Here is a 12,918-nt window from a genome sequence, read left to right on the forward strand (position 1 = left end):
CTAAGAATAGACCCAAGGTCTCCTGACCCCACTCCAGTACTCTGGCCACTAGACCACACTGCCTCTTTCCTGACTGCCTCTCTTAGGTTTCTATGTATCAGCTCTCACTGCGGAATCTAAGCATTGCACACAGTCAAGATATGTGTAAAGCCGGAATAACAAAGTCTGTTTTCTTTCTCCACCCCTCCAAGGCAGAGGGGTGTGACTGTGTATGTAGGACGTTATTGTTTTGTTTTGATAGCATTGATCTGGGGGAAAGGAACCCAGAAGGTTCCATGAGCCAGCGGATTGAACAAGTTTTTCCCCCAGAAGGGAAAGGGGCACTCTGGATTCAAACCAAAGGAATCACTGGTCAGTCCTTGCCCAAAGAACAACTTTCCTCCGACCTAACCTTAAATAACAGAGACAGAGTATATCCAGCTACGTACACAGCATTAGCAAGGAGAGTTCCAGCCCATGAAATCCTGAGTCATTGTTACGCATGATATCACAATGTGTCTCTTCCTGTGTCCCCCCCACATCCCAAATGGATAGGTCCCATATCGTGGTTTGCTATTTATTCCTCCCTTCTGGGCACGCCGCTTTAGCAAAACGAGGAACAGCTTCTGCTTTCAGCTGCAGAAGGTCCCCTGTTCAGTTGCTGCAGGTGATACCACCCTGTAGTGTTGTTACACCGTATTTTATAACACTTACAGTATATAATGCTCTTTATTCATGAGCTCCATGGAGAAGGGACCATGCCTTCTCCTCTGGAAGCCACCTAGCACGCTATGGCCCTAGTGGAAATAATAGTAACAATTAAACAGATCTTGAAGCCCTTTCCAAAGCTGGGAAAAGCAACCGTATCACCATGTTACAAGCATGTCTCACACAACTTGGCCCATTATTATTCCTTTTATAGGACTGTAAATATCTGTGGTGCTGTCCAGGGAAAGGTCCGTGCCCCAGACCATGCAAAGACACAAGTGGAGGCAAAGGAGACGACAGATCACACTCAGTGCAAGGTGCGGTTTTTATAACTTGAATGCCTGGAACTCCTGCCATTTACAACATCATTGCATCTGTGGTTATGCAAGCCACATTACAACTTATCAGATCTCAAGCTAGGCTGACCATCACTTGATTGCTGTAGGAGTCGCCGAGAATTTTCCCACCATTCCAGCTACATGCAGCATTATTGCACAATAGGTCTGCTACTTTATTAGCCACTCTTGTAGGCAAGGTACTATACCAGTTAAACCAGTAACCTAATACAGTCTGACGTATCCTGTGTCTTAAATCCATGGAGCATTCAACCCAAGAGGGATTTCAATTCAGATGCTCGAATTAAGTAAATAATTATCCGGTTTATTAAAGTCCTAATTAAAGCACCAACCTAGTGTGATCACACCAAAGACATGACTTTGGACAGGGTCTCACGTTGCTATGTCATCTGTAGCATTGGACATTTGTAATTGGGTACAAGCCTAGTTCAGCAAAGTAGGCACCACAGATACATGTGGGCGAAGAGTGGATTTTTCAGTCAGCTGGCAATTCCAAAAAAAGTTGGAAAAAAAATTAATTTGGTGTCAAACCAAAAATGCAACGTTTCAAACTTTTTGGTGAATCAAAAAGTAAAAAGTAAAAAAAGTTTTGGATCAGACAAAACAGTTGATTTTGATTATTTTGTCATGTTTTTAAATTATTTTTTAATAATGGAAATTGCAACACGAAAAGCTGTTTCGAATTAAAAAAATCAAAAAGCTTCATTTCTTTCAGATTTCATTTCAAAGTCCGCCCCCCCTATTGAAACAATGTGGCGAAGTTCATATGAATTTGCAAAATGTTTTGGTGTTGCCAAGCCTGCGGTTGTTTTTGTGTGTGGCCAAAATAGCGTTTTGGTGGAAAAATATCTAATCACTTCTGTATCACATGAGGCTCTGTTGGAGGCGAATATGGGATGCCAAGCAGAAACATCTGTCTCTCTCTCTAGAAGAATGGACGCTTCCCATTTATAGTTAAAAATATGAACCATATAGTTCAGAAGGAAGAAATCATAGTACAGAAGCACCTGTAAACCCCAGTCCTAGGTTCTGTACGTTCACATAGTGAAAGACAATTACTGCCTTGGAAAGTTGACTAAATAGACAAGCCAAAGAGTGGAAAGACACCCTTACATCAAATCAAGTCCCAAGTTTATCCGTAGATGTGAAATGGCTAATGATTCGTCTTCCCTTCTGAGCTGCAGATATTACATGTAAACAGATGGGCAAAGGATAAGAACCCCTGGGGGATTTTCATTTCGCCTGAGCCTGCAGCTTTAGGTCTTAATTGTAAAAACTTTATAACATTTTGCACTTGCATAACACCTTTCAGTGGACACTCCCAAAGCTCTTTGTAAAGCTGGAAAGGTGTGACTGCCCCTGACTGGAGGGGAAATTAAAGCACAGAGAGATGAAGTGGTTTGCCCAGATTCTCATAGCAAGTGACTGGCAGAGTCCAGAAAAGAACCAGACACCTGATCTCCCAAACATGCCATCAGGCGTTGTCTGTGAATAATCTAGGTGGTGGGCAGGGCGTGAACATCACCTAAGGTTTTGAAGGAAAGGAGGGACATTCACACTCAGGAGAGATTCCCTCCCCCAAGACTTCCACCACTCTGCCTTACCTCCTGCTTCATTAGTCACTGGGGCCTGGTCTACACTACGACTTTAATTCGGATTTAGCAGCGTTAATCCGAATTAACCCTTCACCCGTCCACACTACAGAGCCAGTTAATTCGAATTAAAGGGCACTTAAAATCGATTTCTGTACTCCATCTCGACGAGCGGAGTAGCGCCAAAATCGATTTTGTTAATTCGAATTAGGGTTAGTGTGGCCGCACACCACCGAATTAATGTGGTTAAATTAATGGGGTAGTGTGGCCGCACACCACCGAATTAATGTGGTTAAAAACCGAATTAATGTGCTTAGTGTGGCCGCGCACAATCGAATTTATACAACCTGTTTCCCAAATTCGAATTATCTAAATTCGGATTAATCCCGTAGTGTAGACATACCCTCAGTGACCTGTGAGGACAAAGCCGAGAGAGAGCGTGTCTGGGAGCCACCATGTGAAAGACAATAAGCTGTTATAATGTCACCCTGACTGTCAATAGAGTGGTCTGTTGGCACAATGGGATTCATCATAGAATCATAGAACTGGAAGGGCCCTCGAGAGGTCATCTAGTCCAGTCCCCTGCACTCAGGGCAGGACTACGTATTATCTAGACCATCCCTGACAGGTGTTTGTCCAACCTGCTCTTAAAAAACCCCAATGATGGAGATTCCACAACCTCCCTAGGCAATTTATTCCAGTGCTTCACCCCCCTGACAGTTAGAAAGTTTTTCCAAATGTCCAACCTAATGTCCATCCTCAGAGCGATTGTTATTATAGTTATTGGTTATTACACAGTAATAATGAAATTTGGGGCTCTTTTGTGCTAGGATCTGCTGAGATGAGCTTACAGTCTGAACAGGCAAAGCGTGGGAAAACGACTTCCCAGACTGACAGAGGGGTACAGTGGCAGAGCCAGGATTAACACCCAGGTTTCTATCACTTACTGCTGTGCCCTCACCATTAGCCATGGTGGAGAAGCATCACAGAGTCGCCTGGTGGCAACTGAATTATTGCCACCAAATTATTTTCACTCATGGTCTAAAGGACTGAGGGGGCCTGATGACGGCTGAGGTTCCTTTCATTTCTAGGCCACCAAGTTGCATTCAGTCCAGGTTGGCAGCCATCAAAGGTCGTCTCCATCTGAAGGCTGTGTGTGTGTCCAGTCAGCGGTCTTACCCAAGCTGCCCACATGACAAAACTACCCCTCTGTCCTCACCCCAGCTGGCACCTGCTGGTCCCACGGTTGGCAGCCTTACTAGAGAGAGGAAGGAACAGTCCATGAAGAGCAAACTCCTCTTTCTGCAGCAGAGCTGGTCTCTCCAGATCAGAGGTAAGGCACAGTGGCAGTGGGAAACTTACTGTGCCACTTTCCATGAACACAGAACCTCACATCCTGTGGTGTTGGAGCAGTTTGTATAGGAGGGGTGCGAAGGGCCATTGCCCCAAACTGTAAACTCTTCATACGATGGAAACCACTGCGAGCTCCTACTGCTCTGAGCAGCGTGGTAAGGGGGTGGAGAGTGGGGGGGGAGATTGGATAAGGGGCAGGGGGTCCCGGGGGGCAGTAAGGGGACAGAGAGCAGGTGGCGGTTGGATGGGGCGGAGGTTCTGGGGTGGTGGTCAGGGGACAGGGAATGGGGGGGTTGGATAGGCGTGGGAGTCCCGGGAGGCCTGTCAGGGGGCGGGGGTGTGGATAGGGGTCGGGGCAGTCAGGGGACAGGGAGCAGGGGGGGTTGGATAGGGGGTGGAGTCCCAGGGGACGGGTTAGGGGCGGGGGTCTCTGGAGGGGGCGGTCAGAGGACAAGGAGCAGGGGGGTTGGATGGGTCAGGGATTCTGAGGGGGGCAGTCAGGGGGTGGGAAGTGGGAGGGGCAGATAGGGGGCGGGGGCCAGGTTGTTTGGGGGGGGGCACAGCCTTCCCTACCCGGCCCTCCGTATAGTTCGCAACCCCGATGTGGCCCTGGGGCCCACCCTGATCTAGGAGACATTGAACGGGGCTTCCCTGCAAGATAATCTCGCTTTACATTGCTTGGAAATGGCTCCCCTTACTGGTCCCAGCACGTCTCTGCAGTTACAATGGAGCCCAGGAAAGGTTTCATTGCAAACCTCAGGGCTAGAATCTCAGCTGTCTCCTAACTCCATGGAGCTAGCCCCAGCTGAGATCTGGTCTTCAGTGTCGCTGATAGTAAAGGAAGGGAGGACACTGATCCAGAAGGACCAGCAAACCAGGCCTTGAAGTCTATGAAGCTATGTGTATTGCGAACCCCAAGTATTATAATAGCATGAGTTAGGGTCCAATCAATTTAGCTAATCAATTTGGGGTGCTTTTTGCTTTCTTGAGTCATTAGGGTGCACCCAGGTCATATTTTCAAGCTTTTCTTTGCAACCATCAGAGAAAACCCAGTAATGTTTTTTTTTTGTGAAAGCTGAGATTCTCACCTAAATCACATGCCTCCAGGAGCTGGGCCTTTTGGAAAAATGCCAAATATTGTGAGACTTGCAATTAAATGGCAAGAGTTGGCAACACTGGCAGCAAGACTGGCAGCTCTTTGGGGCAGGGACCATCATGTTGTTTGTGCAGCACCCAGCACAATGGCGTCCTGGTCTAGGCTCATAGGATCTACCAAAATATAAAAAATAATAATAATTAATAGCGCATCCCTATACAAAAGTTTTGGTTGTGGGATCAGGTAGGGCAGGGGTGGGCAAACTACGGCCTGGGGGCCGCATCCGGCCCTTGATGTTTTAATCTGGCCCTCGAACTCCCGCTGGGGAGCGGGGTCTGGGGCTTGCCCCGCTCCACATGTGCCGTGGCTCCGCACAGCTCCCGGAAGCAGAGGCATGTCCCCGCTCCAGCTCCTATGCGTAGGAGCAGCCAGCGGGGCTCCGCATGTTGCCTCCGCCCCAAGTACCGCCCCCGCAGCTCCCATTGGCCAGGAACCGTGGCCAATGGGAGCTGCAGGGGCAGCGCCTGTGCACGGGGAAGCATGCAAAGCCGCCTGGCCACGCCTCTGCGTAGGAGCCGGAGGGGGGACATGCCACTGCTTCCGGGAGCAGCTTGAGGTAAGTGCCACCCGGAGCCTGCACCCCTAGACCCCCTCCAGCACCCCAACCCCCAGCCCTGATCTCCCTCCCACGCTCTGAACCCCTCGGTCCCAGCCCAGAGCACCCTCCTGCACCCCCAACCCCTCATCCCCAGCCCCACCCCAGAGCCCGCACCCTCAGCTGGACCCCCCACCCTCCCCACAGACCCCAGCCCGGAGCCCCCTCCTGCACCCTGAGCTCCTCATTTCTGGCTCCACCCCAGAGCCCGCACCCACGGCCGGAGCCCTCACCCCCTCCCGCACCCCAACCCCCAATTTCGTGAGCATTCATGGCCCACCATACAATTTCCATATCCAGATGTGGCCCTCGGGCCAAAAAGTTTGCCCACATCTGAGCTAGGAGGTGAACCTTCATCCTGTATTTTAAGAGACATCCCTTGTTTGACGTCTCACCACCTTTCCCCACTAAGGAGCTACTGAGAAGCATTTGATCAGATAAAGAAAGGATCAATCACTGTGATACAAATGAGAGTTTTGTTCCAGAAATGAAACATACTGCTTTGCTTTGCTTTGGATTTTTAATGCTGTCATTCTTTTCCTTGAAACGTCATCCAGTTCTGGTCACCAGATCTCAAAAAAAGATCTGGAAGAAGACGAGTGGGTTCAGAGGTAGGAGGTGATTACTTCCCGATAAAGAGAAGTTGGAAAGACTGAGGCTGTTAATGAAGAGGACAGGCTATGCAAAGTAACAGCCAGTGGGGAAAAATACTGATTGGGAACTTCTGTTCATGCTGACTCATAGTACAAGAACAAGGGGGCATTCCATGAAATGAAAAGACAGCAAATCTAAACTAATAAAATGAAATACTTTTTTATGCAACATATAATTAACCCGTGGAACTCCCTGCCACAAGTGTGCTTGAGGCCAACAGCTTAGAAGAGTTAACAAAAGAGATTTAGGTTGGTAATGAGAGCGTCCAGCGTTATGCTAGCGGGGAAAAGTAGGAGGGTTATTAACTCTCCTGCTTCAGGACATAAGCCAGCCTCTAATTAATGGGGGTTAAGAAGAGATTTTCCTGTGGTCGTTCTATAATGACCAACTTCAGGGTTTCTTACACCTTCTTCTAAAACAGGGGTTTTCAAACTGGGGGTCGGGACCCCTCAGGGGTCGTGAGGTTATTACATGGGGGGTCGCGAGCTGTCAACCTCCTCCCCAAACCCCGCTTTGCCTCCAGCATTTATAATGGTGTTCAATATATAAAAAAGTGGTTTTAATTTATAAGGGGGGTTGCACTCAGAGGCTTGCTATGTGAAAGGGGTCACCAATTAAAAAGTTTGAGAGCCACTGTTCTAAAACATCTGGTACTGGCCATTGTCAGAGACAGGATACAGGACTATATGCATCACTGGTTTGGTCTGGTCTGACCGTTCTTATGTTCCTATTTTGAGGCTGTGTGATCAGAAAGCCATCATAATTCAGAGACAGCCATTTATGTCAGATAATTTGTGGTGACTGGTTTTTGGATGGTGTTCAGTTTGATCTTAGGGCTTGCCTACATGGAAACTGGAACCAAAATGACTAAATCAATTAAAAAATGGCATTAGTCATACCAAAATATGGCTTTCTTATTCCAAAATAAGTGTCCACACACAGACTTGCACTGAAACAGCTGCCTATGGGAATTACCACCAATATAGTTATTTTGGTTCACGATCCTGATTAGCCCAGCCCTTAAATTGGTGTCAATTCTGTTGGTAAATTACCTAAATCCATGGAAGCAAAATTTAAAGTGCCTCTCCAGTAGGGGCTTGTATCATTTAACTAGACTGATTCTAAATCAATTTAGTTACATCAGGGCAATTTTTCTAGTATAGACAAGGCCAAAATTCAACTTTATAGTAAACCCCCAGGGTAAGGACTGGTCTACACCTAAAACTTAGGTTGACCCAGGGCTGGCTCCAGCCAACGGAAAGGGGTGGCACGTCCTGCTCTTCGGCGGCAATTCGGCGGTGGGTCCCTCGGTCCCTCTCGGAGGGAAGGACCTGCCACCGAATTGCCGCCGAAGAATGAAGCGGCGGCGGTAGAGCTGCCACCAAAGTGCCACCCATTGCATCGTCTTTTTTTTTTTTTTTTTTTTTGCCACTTGGGGCCGCAAAAACGCTGGAACCGGCCCTGGGTTGACCTCTGCCTATGTTGTTCAGGGGTGTGAAAAATTCACACCCAGGAAAGACGTAGTTAAGCCGACATAAGCCCTGGTATAGACACCACACTAGGTTAATGGAAGAATTCTTCCCCCAGGCTAACTATTGCCTCTCAAAGGCAGGATTTACTGTGCTTCTGCTAGACACATTCTAAGGAATCCCAAATGGCTGAGCACTAAAGCCAGGCTGGGATGATGGGTGGTGAAAGAGGAAGGGGAAGCGGGCAAAGGAGCATTGTCCTCGACAAAAGAACAGGAGACTACTCTTAAAAGCACGATTGAAAGGACCTTAAAACAAAGGCAGATTAGGAAGCAGAGCAGAACTATGGGGCATTTCTTCCAGCAGCTCCACTGGGGATGGATCAGGACCATACAAGGCTGCTTTGGTAAGTGAAGATCCCAGGGGAAGGGGATGAGCCAGCTGGGAGCCAGGCATTTCTTTATTAATGGGACCTTGTCTTATGAAACCTAGATCTTTGCTCTATGTCTAGACTGAGACAATAATACCTAGCTCTTATATAAAGTACTTTTCAGCCACCGCTCTAGAAGTGCTTTACACAGTGTCATTATACCCATTTTACAGGTGACACCCCTGGATTGTAGATTGTGTATCATCTGCAGGGGGTGGCAATTCAGACTTGATCGAAAAGCAGGAGCATCTGCTGCCCCTCAGATCAAGAACCCATGTGTCACAGTTGAAGGCTGTAGCAGACTCAAAAATCTCTTATTTTTAGACTAGCCACTAGAAGGAGACAGAGAACCACGCTACGTAAGCATGAGTTACAATAGAACGGGCTGGATCCCTCTGCAGCAGGAGGAGCCACCAAGGGGATCTAGATTAAGGAGTTAATACAGTTTCAGGCTGTTTGTCTCCTGGCCTGATTTTTTTAATTTACACCGAAATCAGGCAGAGCTGCAGGGAAGAGTGCCAAGAACTGCAGCTGATTCCCTTCCCCCACCCCTCTCTCAACTTTGAGGTATGGGGGGCAGGGGGGTTAAGGGGCTAGACTACAGTTGTGGTAGTCATGGGTTCGTGTCTTGCTTGATCTCACTGAAAGGCCACCTCCAATTCCCCCCACTGCAAAATGGGTACCTGACCCAAGGTAGGGACCTCAAAGGTGGGTAGATGTGATGCTGGTCACACCACTCCCTTATGTACTGTTGGCTATGGAAACTGAGGCGCCTTAAACCACATCAGCCTGATAAGCTGCTTGACTTGACCCCCGTTCTCAGGCCCTGACACCCCCCGCCACCTAAAACTCTGTAGTGTACCTACTAAAGGGCATCCATGCTGTGATGAAGGTAGAAAGGAGATGTTGGCAAAGGTGCCCTGCATAGGGAGGGGACCACGTGAAGGGGGAGAGGAGGATGAGGTGGTGGGGCAGCAGGGGAGAGAGGAACAGAACAGCTGGGAACGGGAGATGAAATGAAGAGTGAAAGCAGGCAGCGGGCCTGGTTGGTGCCTGCCAGGGACCATGTATCAGTCACTCACACCTATGCAATGAGGGTGTACAAGGCTCCTGCTGACATGGCTGGAGGGGTCTGACCCAAGCAGTGGGGCAGGTAGAAAAGCAGGCCCAGGGGGCCAGACCTTGAACTGGTGAGACTGGGGCTACACCAGCTCGAGATGTGGGCTGGTGAAACCCTTCTCCCATTAAACACACAAACACTCTCCTAATATTACGTTGTCCTGCAGACAATTGCTGTCATGGCCAGAGGGATGCTGTGCCAGGGGGCGCAGGAGGCTGGAAGGGGCGGGGCCTATGAGCCAATCATTCCATGAGCATGTGGCCCTCACTGTGCTGGAGTTGGGGACCCAGGGGGTTCTCTAGTTTGTAGATATTGGAGCGGCTTTAGAGTTAGGGGAAATTACTGTGTTATAAGGTGACAGGTTTCAGAGTGGTAGCCGTGTTAGTCTGTATCAGCAAAAACAACGAGGAGTCCTTGTGGCACCTTAGAGACTAACAAATTTATTTGGGCATAAGCTTTCGTGGGCTAAAACCCACTTCATCAGATGCATGGAGTGCACTCCATCCATTCCATGCATCTGATGAAGTGGATTTTAGCCCACGAAAGCTTATGTCCAAATAAATTTGTTAATCTATAAGGTACCACAAGTACTCCTCATTGTTTGTGTTATAAGGGGGGCAAATTTGGACCTAAGGGCAAGAGCGAAGGTTGCAGCAGTGGGGGTCAGTAACTAAGCGGAGGGATCTGAAGGCAAAGAGGAGTAGCAGCAGGGTTATGCTCCCGGCCTAAGGGGGAGTGGCCTGTGGCAGGTGGTACAAAAGTGAGGATCCTTCCAAGTTCTGCCATCAGATGTTACTTCCTTGTCAAGGGCCCACTGCCTCCAGGACAAAACCATCAACCCTTCCACCTCCATCTCTCCCAAGGTGAGCAGCAGCTGTGCTACGAACACCTGCTGGGCAAGCCAGCATGGCCACTCACCACATTTTTGCCAGGTTCTTGCTGATTTTGATGGGGGCTGGGCCATCATACCAGCTACACTGGATCCAGGCTCATCGGTGCGGCTTGCACGTCAGCACGGAAGGATAAAAGAAATATATGGGAGTGGAGAGAAAGAAAGAGACTCCCTCTTGGGTTTCCTTTGAGAGCAGGTAAGGTGCTGAAGTATTACAGCAATGAGCACAGAGTAGAATTAATGGCTAGCCAGATTAGCTAGGGACAAGCCAAAGATTGTGATGCTGCAGCTGTACAAGAGGTCATAAGACATGAGTTTATCCAGTGGACAAAAGCTTCTCTTCCCCCACAACGTATTCACCCTTCCCCAGGATTCTTGGGCTACAATAACTTGAGTATTAATTTTTGTGGCAGCCACTTGTCTCCTCTGATTCCCCCTGCTTGGAGACGTCTGGGATACAGGGGCCAAGTCCTGGGGCCTCCTGGGAAAATTCCCTGTAGGTCAGTCTGAGTATGGAAGGGCTTTGCCTCTCCCTGAAGCATAAGTTTCTGGCCCCTGACAGAGGTAGAAGTCTTGGCTACAGGGACTGATGGTCTGATCTGGCGTGACAGGCAGTCAGATATGGGGCTATTGGGGTTGATGGTCTGATACAGCATGGGAGGTGGCTATAGGGATTGATGGTCTGATCCGGCGTGTCAGGGGATTGGATACAGCGTTATAGGGACTGATGGTTGGATCTTGTGCGGCAGTGGGTTGGATATGGGGCTGATGGGGCACAGCAATCCCAAGACAACACTATCCTTGTGCACTCTTGGCAGAGGAGAGGAGCAGGGGGTTACGCCAGGCCTCTTCCAGCCTCTCAGTTCCCTGCCCTCGGTGAGCCAGGGCTGTGGTAGGTCAGACTCAGCAGGGGGTGCTGCAGGGTGGGTGGGCCAGGGAGGCAGCGCAGTGGTGGTCCTGGCCTGCAGGGGGTGCCACGGGGCTGATGGGCAGTGGCAGCGGTGCAGTGGGGGTCCCGGCTGGCAGGGGCACGCCACAGGGTGGATGTGCAGGGGTGGCGGCACAGTGGCAGGTGCCCACCAGCAGGGGGCAGCACTGTGGCAAGTCCTGACCGGGAGGGGGTGCCGTGGAACGTCGGCACAGTGGTGGGTCCCAGCCAGCAGGGGGCACCGCGGGGCGGGTGGGCTGGGGCAGCAGGAGGTACAGCAGTGGCAGGTGGCCACCAGCAGGAGATACCGCGGGGCGCCGGGGTGGCAGCGCAGTGGCTGAGTCCCAGCCGGTAGGGGGGCTGTGGAACGGTGGCGCAGTGGTGGGTTCTGGCTGGCAGGCAGGGCCGGCTCTAGGCACCAGCAAAACAAGCAGGTGCTTGGGGCGGCACATTTGCAGGGGGCGGCATTCGGGCCATCCTTTTTTTTTTTTTTTTTTTAAACTCACTTCTTCCCCTCTCGCAATGCTGCAGAAGCGGAGCCATGGAACAGCTGGGGATCCAGCATGGGAGCTGAGAACCCACGGAACCCTGGGAGCTGTAGTTCCTTGGCTAACTCCCTGCCTATAGAGCCAGCCCTGGAGCAGGGAAAGAACTACATTTCCCAGCATTCCCTTGGCCGCTAGCCACAGGAAAGGGAGGGGGAGGGAGTGGGGAAGCTGAGACCCCATGCGCTTGCCGTGGATGGGGAGCTGGCTGCTAGAAGGGGGTGGTACTGTGAATGGGGGACAAATATGCCCAAGGAGTAGAAGGCTTTGCCCCAGATATCCCCTTCAGAAGACTTCCCCAGACTGGATTAGGGATACTGGTGTGACCTCACCTTGCAGCAGCCCCCAAAGAAGGAATTGGGTGGATTAAATGGACAGTGCCCCTCTCTATCTGAAGCCTAGCAAGGGAGGTACGTGGATCCCACTAGAATTTAAAATGAAAAGTAAGGGAGGGGAGTCTCTGCTAGAGGGCTTGGGCAGCTTTAGATACAGTACCAGGCACGTAGGAGGATTTCCACTTCTGAGCCATGGAAGCAGAAATTGACTTTTCCTTTCCAGATTTAGCTAATATTCAGAAAGGGAATCTAGCACCTGCCTTCCAGATTTGAACACCCTCAAAATTCAGGAGTGCTCAAGCTCAATTTAGGCAGCTATTACTTCATTTCTCCCAAATCAAATATACTGATCCACTGTAACTTGCTGTAGAAAAAGTAGGATAAAATTGAGCAAGAAATGCTTCCCAGTGGTTATTAGGACTGGAATTGCTATTTTCAACAGCCATTGCCCCCCCCTTTTTTTGTTTTGTTTTATTTGTTTAAAAGGAAGACCGTGATATTGCATTGGCAAATTCCCCATAGAAACAAAGAGTGGAACAAAAGAATAATAAAGGCACCTCAAGGTTTCCTCATTTATGTAGGACAGTCTTATAATATGTATCCAGATATCCTCCAATCACACAAGCTGAAAATTGTTCCACTTTACTGCAGTTCTGTAACCATATGGGAACCAATCCTGTCTGTGTTCTGTGCACATCCAAAATTCCTGCTGAATGACCCGCCCTGGGAGCGAGTTACCAGTGACCCAGGGCTGGGGCGGCAGGAGGGTGCAGGTTGGGGGGAGAGCCCAGGGCTGGGGTGGCAGG

The sequence above is a fragment of the Terrapene carolina genome, unplaced genomic scaffold (genome assembly GCF_002925995.2).
Source record: "Terrapene carolina triunguis isolate 2854851 unplaced genomic scaffold, T_m_triunguis-2.0 Scaffold194, whole genome shotgun sequence".
NCBI classification, from domain to species: Eukaryota; Metazoa; Chordata; order Testudines; family Emydidae; genus Terrapene; species Terrapene triunguis.